At 36.7% G+C, this 16,309-nt stretch overlaps 1 long non-coding RNA gene across 50 annotated transcripts in view; it reads right to left on the minus strand.

Moving 5' to 3' along the window:
• The window catches only part of LOC111096363, a 62,634-nt gene that overhangs the window by 45,525 nt on the left and 800 nt on the right, over positions 1-16,309 (minus strand). For 9 of the 50 annotated variants that reach the window (XR_005361091.1, XR_005361085.1, XR_005361090.1 and 6 more), the window contains exons 2-5: positions 9,914-10,003; positions 7,847-8,074; positions 3,254-3,347; positions 2,187-2,283 (exon numbers count right to left, since the gene is read on the minus strand). This is a non-coding gene — a long non-coding RNA (uncharacterized LOC111096363). Of the gene's footprint in view, positions 1-326; positions 1,044-2,186; positions 2,284-3,243; positions 3,348-4,862; positions 4,933-7,846; positions 8,075-9,913; positions 10,004-16,309 lie in introns of those variants that run through there. The other 41 variants (XR_005361110.1, XR_005361107.1, XR_005361109.1 and 38 more) reach the window with 27 other exon arrangements.

Below are 16,309 nucleotides of genomic sequence, written 5' to 3' on the forward strand. Positions count from 1 at the left end.
TTTCTGGCCATGTTTATGTAATTCTGTGCATTACAAACACATTTTTCCCATTTTTTCTTCTCAAAAAAATTTTTTAAAGATTTATTTATTTATTCATGATAGACACAGAGAGCAAAGCAGAGACAGAGGCAGAGGGAGAAGCAGGCTCCCTCCAGGAGAGCTCAATGTGGGACTCGATTCCAGGACTCCGGGATCACGCCCTAAGTCAAAGGCAGAAGCTCAACTACTGAGCCACCCAGGCATCTCTCTCCTCAAAAATATTTAATTTGACTTCTGGTATTTCAAAAGACTGCATTTTCTTTAGATAGGTAACCTGTATCATATTAACCACAAGTTGCCCACCTGCCCTGTTTCAGTTTCAAATAATACTGGAATAATATTGGTGAGTATTGTTTTCACAAGCACAATTGCTTTGAGAGGAAAGCTTACAATTTTCACTATATTCATCAGCATTAACGTTCATTTACAAACACATACATATGCTTATTTTTCCTTGTTCTGGTAGATTAACATCCTAAAAGGACTGATTTGTGAAAAGGTTGGGTCATGTTTTGTCAATACATTTCTCTTGGGAACATTTTGTTCTTAGTTAAGTGAAGAACAATGAGGGCAAGGGCACTCTATTTTTTTTCTTTATCTATGTTTATTTGTGGAGCGTTTCACTATGGTTGACTAATGTTTTGTTGTAGTCTCATTTTTATTTAGGGCTGAAATTTTAATTACTCCTTTGAGTTTTAACCAGTTGTCTTTTGGCAACTCAACACACTTTGTCTCTTTGACACTAACTCATGTCCTGATAGTCTTCTTACTAATTAATCTACTTGCACAGCTTTAAATAATTAACTTACTACTAATGTGTGGTTCTATTTATAAAATATTTTTGGAATGTCTTTTTAAAAAAATTGTATATAGAAATTTTTTAGAAGATTTATTTATTTTAGAGAGAGAGAGAGCACAGAGGGGCAAGAAAGAGAAGTGGACTCTCCATTGAGTGGCCGGTTTGATGTGGCTCGGTCCCAGGATTCAGGAGATCATGACCTGAGCTGAAATAAAGCATCGGAGACTTAACCAGCTGAGTCACTCAAGTGCCCCCAGTTTTGGAGTAGTTTACAGTTTGTCTTTTTATTGTTATTGTGACCATTTACTTTTAAACTTTGCTGAATACCGTTCAAATGTATCATGCTTCATCATCATGATTGAATTAAATATTATTTCATATAGTGCTCTATTGTTATACTTTGTTTATATGCTTTCCCTTTATACTAGTTATTGGTATAGATTAACTCATAACATCTCACATAAGGAAGTACTTTTAGACCACTGTACAAACAATATTATTGTTATCAATAGCAGTCAATTTCAGAAATATTATTATTGCAACCCTTAAGGTAAATAACCTGAGAATTATAGCTTGTAATAAAGACTTTTTGGTTTGCTAGAAGGTGCACAAGTACAAGAAGCTAAGTGTTAGCCTGTGGTCAAAAAGTTGCTAAAGATTATTGATATGACTCATTCTCTAAGAAAAATAGAAGCTGTTTCGTCACTTCAGTGTGAAATGGTACAATAGCTGACATACCATCCTGTTGTTCACCGTGTCCTCCTCAAAAAGAACATATGATTCTTATAAAAGACATAATTAGTTAAGTTGTTCTCCAACCTGGGAGTAAATGAGTCAGTGAAAAGTAAGCTGCATATCTGCTATTAATAACTTTACCAGACATGCAACAGTCAAAAACACTGTGGTTCTGATTCACAGTAGAAGAGACACACACATCCAGACACATACCCAGATCTAAGACCTCTCCTGCAGACAGACAGCCACATAGTTTGCTTATTGAGATACTGCTTTTTGATACCAAGCTGTACCTAGAGGCTTTCCTTGAAATAACCTATAAATAAACTAAAAATGGGTTTAGTCATGCTATAGTCCAAGACATGGAAGTGCATACTGAAGAAGAACATCTGAAACATGATTATATCCTAAGAGGTGATAGGGCTGGGAAGAAAGGCAAACTGACAACATATATCATTTTTCTTCTCCATTTTTGCCATAAGACCCAACTAATAAATTAATAGTCTTCTTATTCTTTTTTTTTTCTCTTCAAGTGCATATTAAACTTGAAGTTACAATTATTCAGAAAAACAGAGTAGCTGGGGATATATCATATATATATATATATACATACATGCTTATGTAATTGTGGGGGTTGAGGATTCAGGATTGGTAAGTCCACAATCTGCTGGGCAAGCTGGAAATTCTTGGCCAAGAGCTTATTTTGCAGTCTTGAGGAAGAAGAAATTATTCTTTAAATTAGGGCTTATTTTTAAAAATTCTAAGTTTAATTCAAACATCTATCAATTCCTTCCAGGGTACCTGGATGGGCTCAGTGGGAGAAGCTTATGACACATCATCTCAGGTTGTGAGTTTGAGGCCCATTTTGAGTATAGAGATTATTTAAATAAGTAAAATTAAAAAAAAAAAAAAAACAAGAATAAAAAATCATCCAAAGGGATATTCAGGACCCAGGGCTGGGTCAGGGTGTTACTAGATTATGAATGTGGTACAGTTAACTTTATTAATGTTGCCAAAATTTCCATCATTTGTAGTTTTCTCACATATTCCTTCTCTTTCGCTTTCATATCTCTCATTTGCCATGAGCCGAAATGGTCAGGAAGGGTCACAGATCTGACCAAGGATTTAAGAATTCTAATAGCTGAAGATTTTCCCACCCTGATCACTTCTTCAGTGAGGAAAATCAGTTCTAGTTCTTCCCCAGGAAAAGCCCTATTTTGTTCAAAGGCCTTTCAACTGATTAGATGAGGCCCACTAGGTTTATCAAATATAAATCTACTTAAAGCTAACTGATTGTAGATGTCATTCACATCCACAGAATACCTTCTCAACAACTAGATTGATGTTTAATTGAATAACCTCATACTACAAGTTAGCCAAGTTTGTGCATGAAACTATCCACTACAGTTCACCTCTTGTCGACTTTGCACTCATACACATTTTTTAAAAAGATTTTATTTATTGATTCATGAGAGACACACACAGGCAGAGGGAGAATCAGGCTCCATGCAGGAAGCCCGATGTGGGACTCGATCCTGGGACTCCAGGACCACATCCCAGGCTAAAGGCAGGCACTAAACTGCTGAGCCACCCAGGGATTCCTCATACACATATTCTTAAAAGATACTTAAAGTCCAAATAAAAACAATACTAGTCATATTTCCTCCTACCATGACATACCAATCCTGTATACAACCAGAACTTGTTGATTCTTTCTTCAGAAAAGGATACAATCATTGGATGATGTTTGCTCTTCTCCTTGATAATTCTGTAACTTAAATAGTATTATATGAAGTTAAGTATTATTAATACAGTTTATTTTTTTATTAAAGATTTTATTTATTTATTTGAGAGAGAGAGAGAGAACACAAGTGGGTGGACAGAGGGAGAGGGAAAAGCAGACTCCTCACTGAGCAGAGAGCCCAATGTGGGACTTGATCTCAGAGATCATGACCTGAGATCATGCATGACCTGAGCCAAAGGCAGACACTTAACTAACTGAGCCACGCAGAATTAAAATTACAGATAACAGAATTTTCTCCATTGCTCATCACATTATAGCTGGTATTTATTTATTTATTTATTTATTTATTTATTTATTTATATATTTAATTTTTATTTATTTATGATAGTCACACAGAGAGAGAGAGAGAGAGGCAGAGACATAGGCAGAGGGAGAAGCAGGCTCCATGCACCGGGAGCCCGACGTGGGATTCGATCCCGGGTCTCCAGGATCGCGCCCTGGGCCAAAGGCAGGCGCTAAACCGCTGCACCACCCAGGGATCCCTATAGCTGGTATTTATAACTATCTAACTATCTTCTTCCATCACCCATTCCATAATCTTTTTTTTTTTTTTTTAGTGTCCATATTCATTTTGTCCTCAACAGGCCCCTTAGCTGGTCATGGCTCTTTGCCTAGTATAGGGACTTAAAACTTCATTACTGAAGAGTGTGGGCCATTAGTTGCCCTGCCTAGATTAGATTGCCATAATTTTCCATTGCCTTTCATTAGAAGACATGGTAGTACTAAGAGATGCCCTAAGTGATCTCCTATATATGGACTTACTCTTCCTTACATCAATTGGGTAGTGGCAGCTCAATTTCCTCTTGATACTCAAGGTGGATCACTAGAGACAATACTGTAACTCTCTTCTAATCCTGATTCAGAGGTATGAGAAACTCCAAGTGGCCAGGTGGCTGTCTTAATCACTAATTCAGTGGAATCATTGTGTATCTCTTGGGGGAAGCATTTCTCCTTTTGGAACTAAGACCTCTAGACAGCAGAATGAAAGGTGCTAAATTTTTGCTAGTGGATCACAAAGAATAATAGCGGGCAATACCACTCCCACTTCCACCTCTTGAGTACTGGATCACAAAATGCTGGCTATGGGACAAAGGGTACCATATATAGGATACATATTTAGAGCTTATACAGGTAGAGGATATTGCCAAAGTCTTTCAGTTGCCACATTGTTGATGGGTGTACCGATTTTAATTTCTTAGTTTTGGCAAGTCTCCCATGCCATCATATGATGTTAACAATAGGAAGGGCCAAGTTGAAACATAAAACTAACCATCCTAAAGTATAAATTATCACCTTGGAGTATGAGGTAAGTGAACAAAGGAGACCTTTTACCCCTCATACCAGTCTCAAAATCATTCTGAAACAGAATTGTGATATTATCTAGACTCAAGTGTAGGATGTGTGGGGGAAATCCCCATTCTATTCATTAACTGTTGTGAGAACTTCAGGAAATTACTTAGTCATTCTAGCCATCAATTATCTCACCCATAAAATGGAAGTCATAATAGGTCCTACGTCATAATTTTGCTACATCGAAGAGAATTTAGAACATTGCCTAGAATAGAATAAGCACACAATAACCAACATCAATATTATATCATGGCATTAACACTGTAGGTTTCAGAAATGAAAACATAGAAAAAAACTCATGATACAGTAGAATCCAGATATACTTAGGAGTGAGGCATACCTCATATTTTTGCTTCTTTGCAACAGCATGATTTTGATGACATTGGGCAACTACTTACCCTTTTAAAAGTCCACTTCGTTGTGTCTATAAAGCAAGGCTAACAATATTGATCTTAAAGGACAATTACACATATAAAAACAAACATATTTACATCAATGGGAATATAAATATTATTAAAATATACAATATAAATAATATTACAATATAGGATTATAGGACAAATTTGATTTAACTTACTGAAAGTAGATTCTATATCCTGTGGCATCCTTCCTTGGAAAAATTTTTATCTTAAATATATAGTCAAATCGCTAACAGTATAACTTGGTTGTTATATGCTAGTATTATTTTAAAATTTAGCTTGTCCATGAACGAAATTTTTTAAGTGAAAAAATGTCTATACACATATATGTATAAATGTATCACTGTACATTTTAGAATTGTACTCACATTATAATCAGTTAACCTTGTTAAGGAGATCCATTTTTTCTCATAAATAAGAGCTAGACATTTTTACTTTAGCTCATGGGAACATATTTAACTAGAGAAATTACTTTGAGAATATTTCTATACAATGCATATAAAGAGCTTCTTATTGAAAAAAATTAATATGGTATAAATGGGTTTATTCCTAAGTGCATACGGTGATAAAGGACAAATTTACATTAATTTTTGGAGATAGGTAAAAGGCATGTATCATTTACTTTCCACATAGTTCATTAGATGGAAATACAAATATTAATTTAAAACAGTAATACCTTTCTACGTATTACCTGAATATGCCCAAAAGAGCAATGAGATTCTTTGACCTCTTTTTTAAAAGTGTAAGTCATATTGTTACCAGGTGTGCAGCAGTGCCATCCAACTACACATATATGTTAATCTCAAACATCCAATGAATATTTATCACTGAAAATAGGCTAAGTTAAAACAGTTATGTTTTGATCATTGGTTAGACTTTTTCTTCTTATTTTTTTTAAATCAGTAGGTTTAGGAACCTGGAGAATAATGAGTCACTGGCCATGTGAGAAGATGAATCCTTTTTCTTTTTTTCTTCATCTTCTTTTTTAATGTAGAAAAATGATAGAACCATTTGACTCTCACCGTCAAATGTTGTCAGATCAGTTACTTCTTGCTTGTGACCCACTCCTATGACAAAAATACTTAATGCTTTCATCTTCTCATTATATATATATGAGATATATATTTTTTCATTTCATTTAATTTTTATTATATATATATATTTCCCATATATATATATATATATTTAAGATCATGAAAGGTGTTACTCTGCATAGCTAAATTTCAAGCATTTTCCAAACCCAATTATGTGATTTTATTATCATCAAATATCAAAATGTCCTCTAAGAGCATAAGGAGAAAAACTTCATTAATCATATATAATTCCCTCACTATTTGTTCACAACCTCCTCAGGAGCTTCCCAGGTATCATCTGAAAACTGCTCCTGTGTGCAGAGGACAGAGAAAAGGAAGAATGAGGGAGGACACCTCAGATCCGTAGGTGGCAGTAATGATGAACAAGAGAATTTACAGGACTTGTCTTGGATGTCTGTCTGCAAGACACATAGATTTCCACACTTACTTGTCAAATCCTAAAAGCTTATATAGAGGCCTTAAACTGGGTTCAGTTATGTATACAGTCCAGAGGGTCTCAATACCACATTTCCATGTGTCTTTGGGCACCCTCAAGGAGTAGAGAAGGGAAACAGAACACATATTCCAAGGACAGGGGAGAGGGTGAGGAGCCTCTTATTTCCTGGGTTCAGCTCACAGGTCATCTGGCAGTCATAAGCTTGGATGACTTCTTCCAACACTCTGCCCATTGTGACCAGCTCTTATAATCTCACACAGTTTCCTTTCCTTCTGCAATGTGCCCTGAGCAGTCAGCAATGGTTTTCACTAGCATGGAGGGGTCTACTTTGGCCGCTACTTGGCGAGAGGCAGATAGCCCAGCAACAAATAGACACATGCAAGAGGAAACACAGATTAGACAGTAATTAGCCAGGGGAGTGCCTGAGTGGCACAATTCATTAGCATCTGACTCTTGGTTTCAGCTCGGGTCATGATCTCAGGGTCATGAGATTGAGCCCTTGCTTAAAATTCTCTCTCTCCCTCTCCCTCTGTTCCTCCGCTCTGCCCTTTCCTGCTTTCTGGGGTGCCTGGGTAGCTCAGTTGGTTAAGTTGCTGCCTTCAGCTCAACTCTTAGGGTCCTGGTATCGAGCCCCACATCAGGCTCCATGCTCAGCAGGGTGTCTCCTTCTGTCTTTCTGCTTCTGCCACTCCCTCTGCTTGTGCTCTCTCGCTTGCACTCTCTCTCAAATAAATCAATAAAATCTCAAAAAAAGAAAATCCACCCAATATTAGCCAGATTAGTGACAAGTTTTCCCACAAAAATGGAAAACTATTGGAACTGTTCATTTACTACATCCCCTAGACTGGAAGTCAGATCACTCAGGACATTCACTTATGTCCACACGTGATGTAATAATAATGACATATTAACAGACTCATGTATGAACACACACATCCTGCCTCATAAGGATTGATTTCTTTCTGATTGGATGGGGCACAGGTGCCTCCTTGAGAAGCAGTAATAATGTCCAAGGCTGTTCTATTTTAGAGGACAGCTTTTCTAATTAAAGACTTTTCAGTGTTCAGCAAGGATAGGCTCTGTTGGCTGTCATTCAAAGCTTGTAGGGTGAATTTAATAAGACCCACCAGGTCAATGGAGGGAACAGAAAGAGCAGCCAAATGATTATACCTGTGGGAATAGAACATGTCCACCTGGCCTTGAGTAGAGAGAGGTTGGCAGCCTTAAGAACTTGATCTAGTTGTGCATACCATACATGTTGGCCAGGGAAGGCAACACTGGAAGGTGTGAGGAGATGGGACAAGATATGCCGGTCCAAGATATGCCAACCTCCACCTTCTCCCCTCTTTAGATGGTCCACACTCCATTGTCAGCATAGTGCATTTTAACAGGTCAAACCTGCAACAGAATAATAGAATCCCAGTGAAAATTGGGTAGTTCTTCCTCAAGGAGGGGTGCGAAGTAATTCACCCATCCCAGTGAAACATCCCATTGCAAATTCCAGTAGATAATGCCTTTCTCAGGCATTTGGGGGCTTGGTGTTCTCAGCAGCATAGTATATCGATCCTTGATGAGAGTCTAAGCAACACAGTTTCCTGCAACCTCCATACCTTTATCGTGTTGGGTGCCTCGGTAGGGATCCCCATTTTGGTATATCAGGCAATGAGCTGATATTCAGCTAAGAATTTAATTTATTAAAGCCTAGAGCAGTACTTTAGTTCACATGACTAAGACAATTTTATCTATTAATAATTTAATATTTTCCTTTTTACCAATCTTGGTACTTGTAGATATTAGGGAAGATGAACCCTCCATTTAAATGTCACATTCTTTTGTCTAGTCTTATGTAACATGACATTTGAAATGTGACCCTCAATCACTACCCATTTAACAAAGGTATCCATCCATATTTAGAACGCTTACTCTGAGTGAAAAGGGCCCATATAACCAATTTGCCAGTCGCTTCCTGGTTGGGAACTCCATTGAATGTCCCCAAACTCCTTTGGCATTTGCCTTGGGTATTGTTTAGAAAGCACGTGACATGCTATTACTATATTAACCACATTGCTTTTTTCAAGGGTAATCTAACATCCTTGGCAATATACCATCCCATCAGGGTACTGTGGTGGCTGCTCTTTTGTGTGTATCTGCTGTATCCTTGAAGGGGCAGTTGCTAGGGCTGGGCTGGAACAGCAGCTTCCTGATTGTCAGGGGGTGTCAATGCCTTATGAGGCAGGATGTGGGACACAGTGAGGATTGCCTCAGGCTCTTACAGGTGAACTCAAAGGTCTTTTCACTCAACCTGACCCTGCAAGGGCCCGCTCATGAATCATCTATCCCTCAGCTTCCAGTTTACAAGCTGTAGAGTTAATCCCTTTAGAGCAGCCCATCTATCAGCGTAAAGGCCAGAGATCATAAGTGATCCCTAGCCAAACCTCTCTGTGTTCATCCCATTGGCTGCTGTTTCATTCTTTCTTGAGAGGGTCCACCTAGAAGAACACTGTGCATTGGCAGGAACTGTTGTTCAATGACAGCATATCACATTTCTTCTCCCTTCCAGGACTGATACTAAAATACTAGAATCACACTCCCCTTCTGTTGTCTCTGCCTCAGTACCTGACCCATGCCTTCCACAGTCATAGACACAATTCATTCAAATGGTAGCCCTGCTTGGGGGATGTCTGGAGCTTGAATCTGTTTCTCCAGCATTTTTGGCTTCTCAAAGATGGCCAGCTATTCTTATCCCCAGTCTCACATGTGCCCTTTCTTCACCAGGTTACATTAGGGTAGAGGCACCATGCCAGGTGGGGAATAAAAATCCTCTAAGACCCCAGAATCTCTACAAAGGCTGGCATCTCCTTTGCACTTTAGAGGTGCAAAGAGCTTGCATTTATCAAACAGAGCTTCTGGGAAAACATGTGTCTTGCCTGACAGAATGACTCCTAAAATCCTATGGCAGTGCCTTGGGCCTTAAATTTCCTGTGGGTTCCCTGCCCATCTTTTTTCTCACAAGTGATCCAGCCAAGTCCTGCAGCATATGCAAGTCTTCACATGTTAACATTATATCATCAATGTAATGGATGCATTTCCTATGAGGAAGAACAGGGACAGGTCTCGGGCTACTAGCCCATGACATATTGTGAGACTCTGCAGGTAGTCTTGGGGAATCACTTGAACGGTTCATTATTGTCCCTCCCACAAGATGGCAGATTGATCTTAGTTATTAGAAACGTGTACTTGTCAAAGTCTTTTCCATCATGCTCCTTGAAGGTGAACCGCTTTTGCAGAAATACTTTTAGTCAAACATCAGAGTAGAATAGTAACTATCTGCAAATGACAAAATAGTAAAAAATGGCCATCATTAAAGATATGATGAAAATTTATTGTAATGCAATTGACAAGGGAATTTGACTCTTTCTGCAACACATATTTTTAAATTATAACTGGTAACATTATACCACAACATATCAGATTTTTAGGAATTTTACAAAGATGAAATGAGCTGGAATGAGTCTAGCTCCCGGACCAACTGGTGGTCATATTTTCTCAATGATCTACGTACCCCACACTCACTAAAAAACAAAAGGATTGATAATAACAGCCTCTAACCATACAAGAATGTTTTGGAATGTGTTTGGTATATAGTTAGACATTGTGGTAGAGTGCTAATGATAGAGGAACAAATGATAATAGAACAAAGAGCTGTTACTTTTGGTAATGTTCTTGAAAGGACTTATAATAATTTACTAATATAGATAGAAACACACGTATCCAGAAAGCATACAAAATTATTGATCATGTGAAACTAATACAACAGTGTCTTAGTTCAGAGGAAACAGATAACCATGCCTACAGAAAGATGGGAAGCAGGAGGAAACAGGAAGTTATTGTTTGCATACATTGGGAAAGGGAGAAATTCACCGAGAAGCAAAATTTATAGTATATATAACTTTTTAAAGAATAGTTAGTATACCTGGGGCTTTCCATGTGAGCTAGTTTAACTTATATAAACTATCATTTATGAAACAAGAGTGGAAACTCTTCTAAGATTGATAAATCACTTACCACATTTTGTTCTTTTTAACCAAAGAATAGTGTTTAAAGTGGGAGAGAGCAAGTGCCATTGGGGAGTTTTACTGCATTCCTCAGCAGTAGGGAAAATATATAGAAATATGACTGTGCCTTCAGGGAATGGAAATATTCATATAAGTTTTTCCCAAACTTATTTCACAAAACAGAACACCAAACAAATGCTATACAAAAAACAATTATTTTTAAAAATGTGAAACACTGCATAGTATATTTTAAATGAATCATGAGATATATGAGTATATAAAAGACTTAAGTTCTACAGTAAAGAATTCTGTTATAAATTATTTAAAAAATTATTTCCCAAGCTTATTTGACAGTGAAAGACATGATCCATATCCAGCTTTAGAAGCGAGTAAAAACAGTATTTTGTGTCATCATCATTAGATGTTTATCTTAGAACATATTTTGGAAGAAAAATAATATCAAAACAGTAGGGCTTCATAAATATAGTGATGACTATTTCTGGGGCCCAGGTATTAATTAAAAATAGGCATACATGAAATAAATGATAGATGATCCTTATTTCACAGGCTTTAGACTATCCTTAGATTATACTCCAATTCAATTTAAAAGAGCCACTTGAAATAATTTCAGCAATACCTAGAGCAGAAATTTCTTTCCTACTCCTCAGTTTTACGGAAGAGTAATTATCAGATAGCTAATGATAATTATTATTTTATGGCATGATTGTTCTATTTTTGTGAATTTTTTTATCAACTTTATTGAGGCAAATTCACATACAAAAATGCACTAACTAGTTTTAACATATGTGTACATTAAGGGATCCACTGCTACAATCAAGTAGAGAATATCCCAAAGGTCCTTTGTATCCTAATGAAATAAATCCCATTTACAACCTAGTCCCAGTTAATCACTGACTAGGAAAAAAAAAGAAAAACAGTGAACACAGGATTTTAGATATGAAGTTCTGCCTATAAATCATATGTAACCATGGTCTGTATCTATTACAATGACAAAAATAAAGTGATGCAATTACTGGCAAAGTGTCATATACATTTCTATACAATCTTGCATAGGATATCAGTATCAGGATTTTTGAGAAGATGATTTCTTCATTATCATAGACTAAAAATTCATCTAAAAGTGGAATCTGTAACTTCGTACAATCTTCCATTTAGATTATATTTTCCTCTTTATGTCTTGGAAAGGCAAGAGCCAGGCAGAAAGAGTTTCAAGAAAAAAAAAAATATCAATCACATGCTAAAACATCAGAAACTTGGCTAGGAAATTTAGAAATTTTACTCAATGGGAAAGAAAGCAGGAGTATACTAAAGTTTCTTTTATTGGGGATGAGTAGATGAAGCATTTATGCATGCTAGAGTTACCTGAGTATTAAATAACCTCTCCCTTCTCTTTTTGTTAAAAAATGTAGGCTGTTTATAGTTTTGTTTTGTCTTGTTTTGTTTTTATTTTCCCATGTAAGGAAATTTTAAGCACAAACTGCCTCTCTATAACTTTTAGACATGTGTCCCTAAATTTCATTATCCCTTATTAGTCTGGGAGCAGGTTATTATTTATACTTTTGGCCATGACCTCTTCAGTTTCTTATGAACGTAATTTCTTTGACTTCTGATTTTTTTGGTTTTCTTATCTGTCCTTATATAAATGATTAAATATAACTGAGCAGGGCGCCGGGGTGGCTCAGTGGTTTAGCGCTTGCCTTCAGCCCAGGGCGTGATCCTGGAGACCCCGGGGTCAAGTCCTGCATCGGGCTCCCTGCATGGAGCCTGCTTCTCCCTCTGCCTGTGACTCTGCCTCTCTCTCTCTGCTTCTCATGAATAAATAAATAAATAAATCTTATATATATATATATGTATGTATATGTATATATATATATATATATAATATATAACTGAGCAAAAAAGTTCACCTCAACATTCTCCATCAGCCAATGATAGCATAACACATATTATTCGACCACCAAATATAAACTAATTTCAAATATAATGATGGCATCAACTATTGCAAGGAGGTAGACAATCCCTCAGTTATATTAGATTTGTGTTCTCACTAATTGTATCTGGGATAAAGAATTTACTGGTAACCAGAACTCTACTGCTCTTGAGCATAAAGCAGTAATGAGGGAGTTATCTCTGTTTCCTTTCTTGAACATTATTGAGTACAGCATTGCCAAATTGGTGCAAAACGTCAATGAAAATAATGCAAAAGCAGAGTAACTTTTATAGAAAATTACTAAAATTTTTGAATTTTTAATCAAAATAAAATTTTGATTGCTTGAAATGCACCCATTAAAACTCTATGCCTAAGGATATTTAAGAAAACAATTGGAGATTCCTCAGAATATGAAAATACAGACTTCACAATTGATTAATTTGTAGTCACAAAATGCATTTTTTTCCTCAAAAGAATGAACTGTTGATATTTGCTTAGATTTATAAAATGGAAAACAATGTGTGAAAATGTATACCAAAATTTGAACATTTGCTATTAATAGGAAGTGACATTTATGGGGTGAAATAGAGATTGAAATTTTTAAGAATAAATTTTTGTTTTAGAAGTTTTATTTTAATGGGAAAGTTATAATAATAGTGCAAATATTCCCCATAAGTCCCACATATAGTTTTCCCCATATTAACATATTACCTTAATATAATAATTTGGCACAACTAATGAATTAATATTGGCACTTTATTATTAACTAACCTTCATACTTTATTTAGATGCCTCTAGTTTTTACCTAATGTCATTTTTCTCTGCCAGGATTGCTTCCAAGTTAGAAATAAATATTTCTATATGTATCCATCTGTGTCGGCAGTAAGCTAACCATGAGTTCACATTATCTTCAATTCCAATCCATTAACATATGGATCATTCTAGCTTTCTCACTTTGCCTGTCTGAAACTTCCCACTCCAACAGTGAAAAACCTGGCTCCTAACATCTGCCATCCATTTATTTCATTGTTGAATTCTACTATATGTGTATAACGGTTTCAGAACTGTTAACCGATATCCCCAGGGTAAATCAACTTTACCAAATATAATACAATGACTATGCATAGTTTCATTTATTTTAAGTTTTACGGTCTCCATTCATTTTCAGTTACTACTCCCTTAAGTTTGATTATTTCATACATTTATAATACATTTAGATTCTCTTGTCACAGTCTGCCTTCCATCCTGTGCCCAGACCTTCTAAACGATTTTTTAAAATTTGCATACATTAAGGTTCACTCTTTGTGATGTAAAGTTTAATGGATTTGATATGCAAAGTATCATGAATCCACCATTCTAGTGCAATACAAAATAGTTTTGTCACCCTAAAAATCCTGTGTGTTTCATCTATTCAAACCTCACCTGCAACCCTAGGCAACTATGACCTATTTTTTGTTGTTGTTGCAAAATCACTTTAATTCAGTTCTCTGCATTATAACCCCTGGGATGGGCAGTGGAATATGCCATGCTCCCCCATCACAATACTGAGCCTGTATTTGTGATTATAAAAATATTCATCTGTATCACTTTCATTAAAAAACATGCTGATCTCTCTGTGTCAAAGAAATAAAACCTTAAAAAAAGAAAAAAAAAACACGCTTAGTGCCCCTCCTTTTACAAAAGATACAAAAAAATTATAAATATTTATACCTTTGTTCCACCTTAACATGGAAAATAAAAGGTCCATATCTAAGGGAGGGGCTGGCCAGCATGGGGTCTGCTGCTCTCAGGGGAGTCCCTTGGACCTGTGAGTGCAGGATGTTGTGGGGAAGACAGTTGAGTGAGGTCACTGTCTCACCTCCTGGAGCCCCAACTTTAAAAGCTGACAAAAAGGGATCCCTGGGTGGCTCAGCGGTTTAGCGCCTGCCTTCTGCCCAGGGCGTGATCCTGGAGTCCTGGGATGGAGTCCCACATCAGGCTCCCTGCGTGGAGACTGCTCCTCCTTCTCCCATGTCTCTGCCTCTCTCTCCCTCTCTGTGTCTCTCATGATTAAATAAATACAATATTAAAAAAAAAAAAAGCTGACAAAAAATAAAACTTTGGTCCAAACTTTGCAGGAGAAAAGAAACTTTAAAAATTTAAGGGTGCATTTCCTGGGTGCCTGGGTGACTTAGTCTGTTAAGTGATCAACTTTTGGTTTCAGCTCAGGTCATGATCTCAGGGTTCTAGGATCGAACCCAGAGTGAGTTCCACACTCAGTAGGGAGTTGAGTTGGCTTGTAGAGTCTCTCTGCCCTCCCCTCTTTCTCTCTCTCTCTCTATCTCTCTCTCCCTCTCAAATAAATAAATATATAAATAAATCATCAAGAATGCCTGTCTCCTAACCCAGGTTAGGTATTAGTAGGGCATCTGGAAGTGGCAGACAAGGCCAACATGTTTCCTTCCAGCTATGATCTATTTATTGTCTTGATCATTTTATCTTTTCCACAGTGTCATATAAATTGAATGACATGGTATGTAGCCTTTTCATAATGGCTTCTTTTACTTTGCAATATGCCTTTAAAATATATCCATACATATCTTTTTGTAGCTTGGGTGTTCTATTCTTTTTTTATTTTTAAAATTTAAATCCAACTAATTGATATATAATATATTACTGGTTTCAGGGGTAGAGTTCAGTGACTCATCAGTCTTATATAACACCCAGTGCTCATTATATCATGTGCCCTCCTTAATGTCCATCACCCATCCCCACCCCTCTCTCCTCCAGTGACCCTCAGTTTGTTTCCTATGATTAAAAGTCTCTTATGGTTTATCTCCCTCTCTGATTTCATCTTGTTTTAGATTTTCCTCTCTTTCTCTATGATCTTCAGTTTTGTTTCTTAAATTCCACATATGAGTGAGATAGTATGATAATTGTCTTTTCTATTTTTAAAGACTTCGTTTACTTGTCTGTGAGAGAGAGACAGCACAAGTCGGGAGGAGAGGGAGAAGCAGGCTGCCTGCTGAGCTGGGAGCCGACATAGGGCTCAATCCCAGGACCCTGGGATCATGACCTGACCAAAGGCAGACACTAACCGACCAAGCTACCCGGGCGCCCAATAATTGTCTTTCTTTGATTGATTTATTTCGCTTAGCGTAATATCCTCTAGTTCCATCCGTATCACTGCAAATAGCAAGACTTTAGTTTTTGATGTCCCCTTCTTCTTCACTTAATCATCTGTCGTTTTTTATTGATTGATAATATTCCACTGTGGTATAGATGTACCACAGTTTCCAGTTTGTTCACCATTCTTTGTGAAGGACAACTTGGTAATGACAAATGATGTTGAGTAGGTTTTTGTATGTGCCTAACTTCCATCTGTATATCTTCATATCTTCTTTGGTAAAGTATCTATTCAGACATATCACCTGTTATTTAATTGTATTTTTTCATTGTTGAGTTTTAAGCCTTCTTTGCATATTTTGGATATAATCCTTTATCAATTTTCTCTCAGTCTGTGCTTTGTCTTTTCATTTTCTGAACAATCTTTCACAGAGCGAAAATGTTTGCTTTTAGATTATTAATATTTTTAAATTAAAAATCTTTATTGTTGGATTCTTATCTTCATTGTGTGTGTTACCTTTG

Source organism: Canis lupus, chromosome 6, assembly GCF_011100685.1.
Source record: "Canis lupus familiaris isolate Mischka breed German Shepherd chromosome 6, alternate assembly UU_Cfam_GSD_1.0, whole genome shotgun sequence".
NCBI classification, from domain to species: Eukaryota; Metazoa; Chordata; class Mammalia; order Carnivora; family Canidae; genus Canis; species Canis lupus.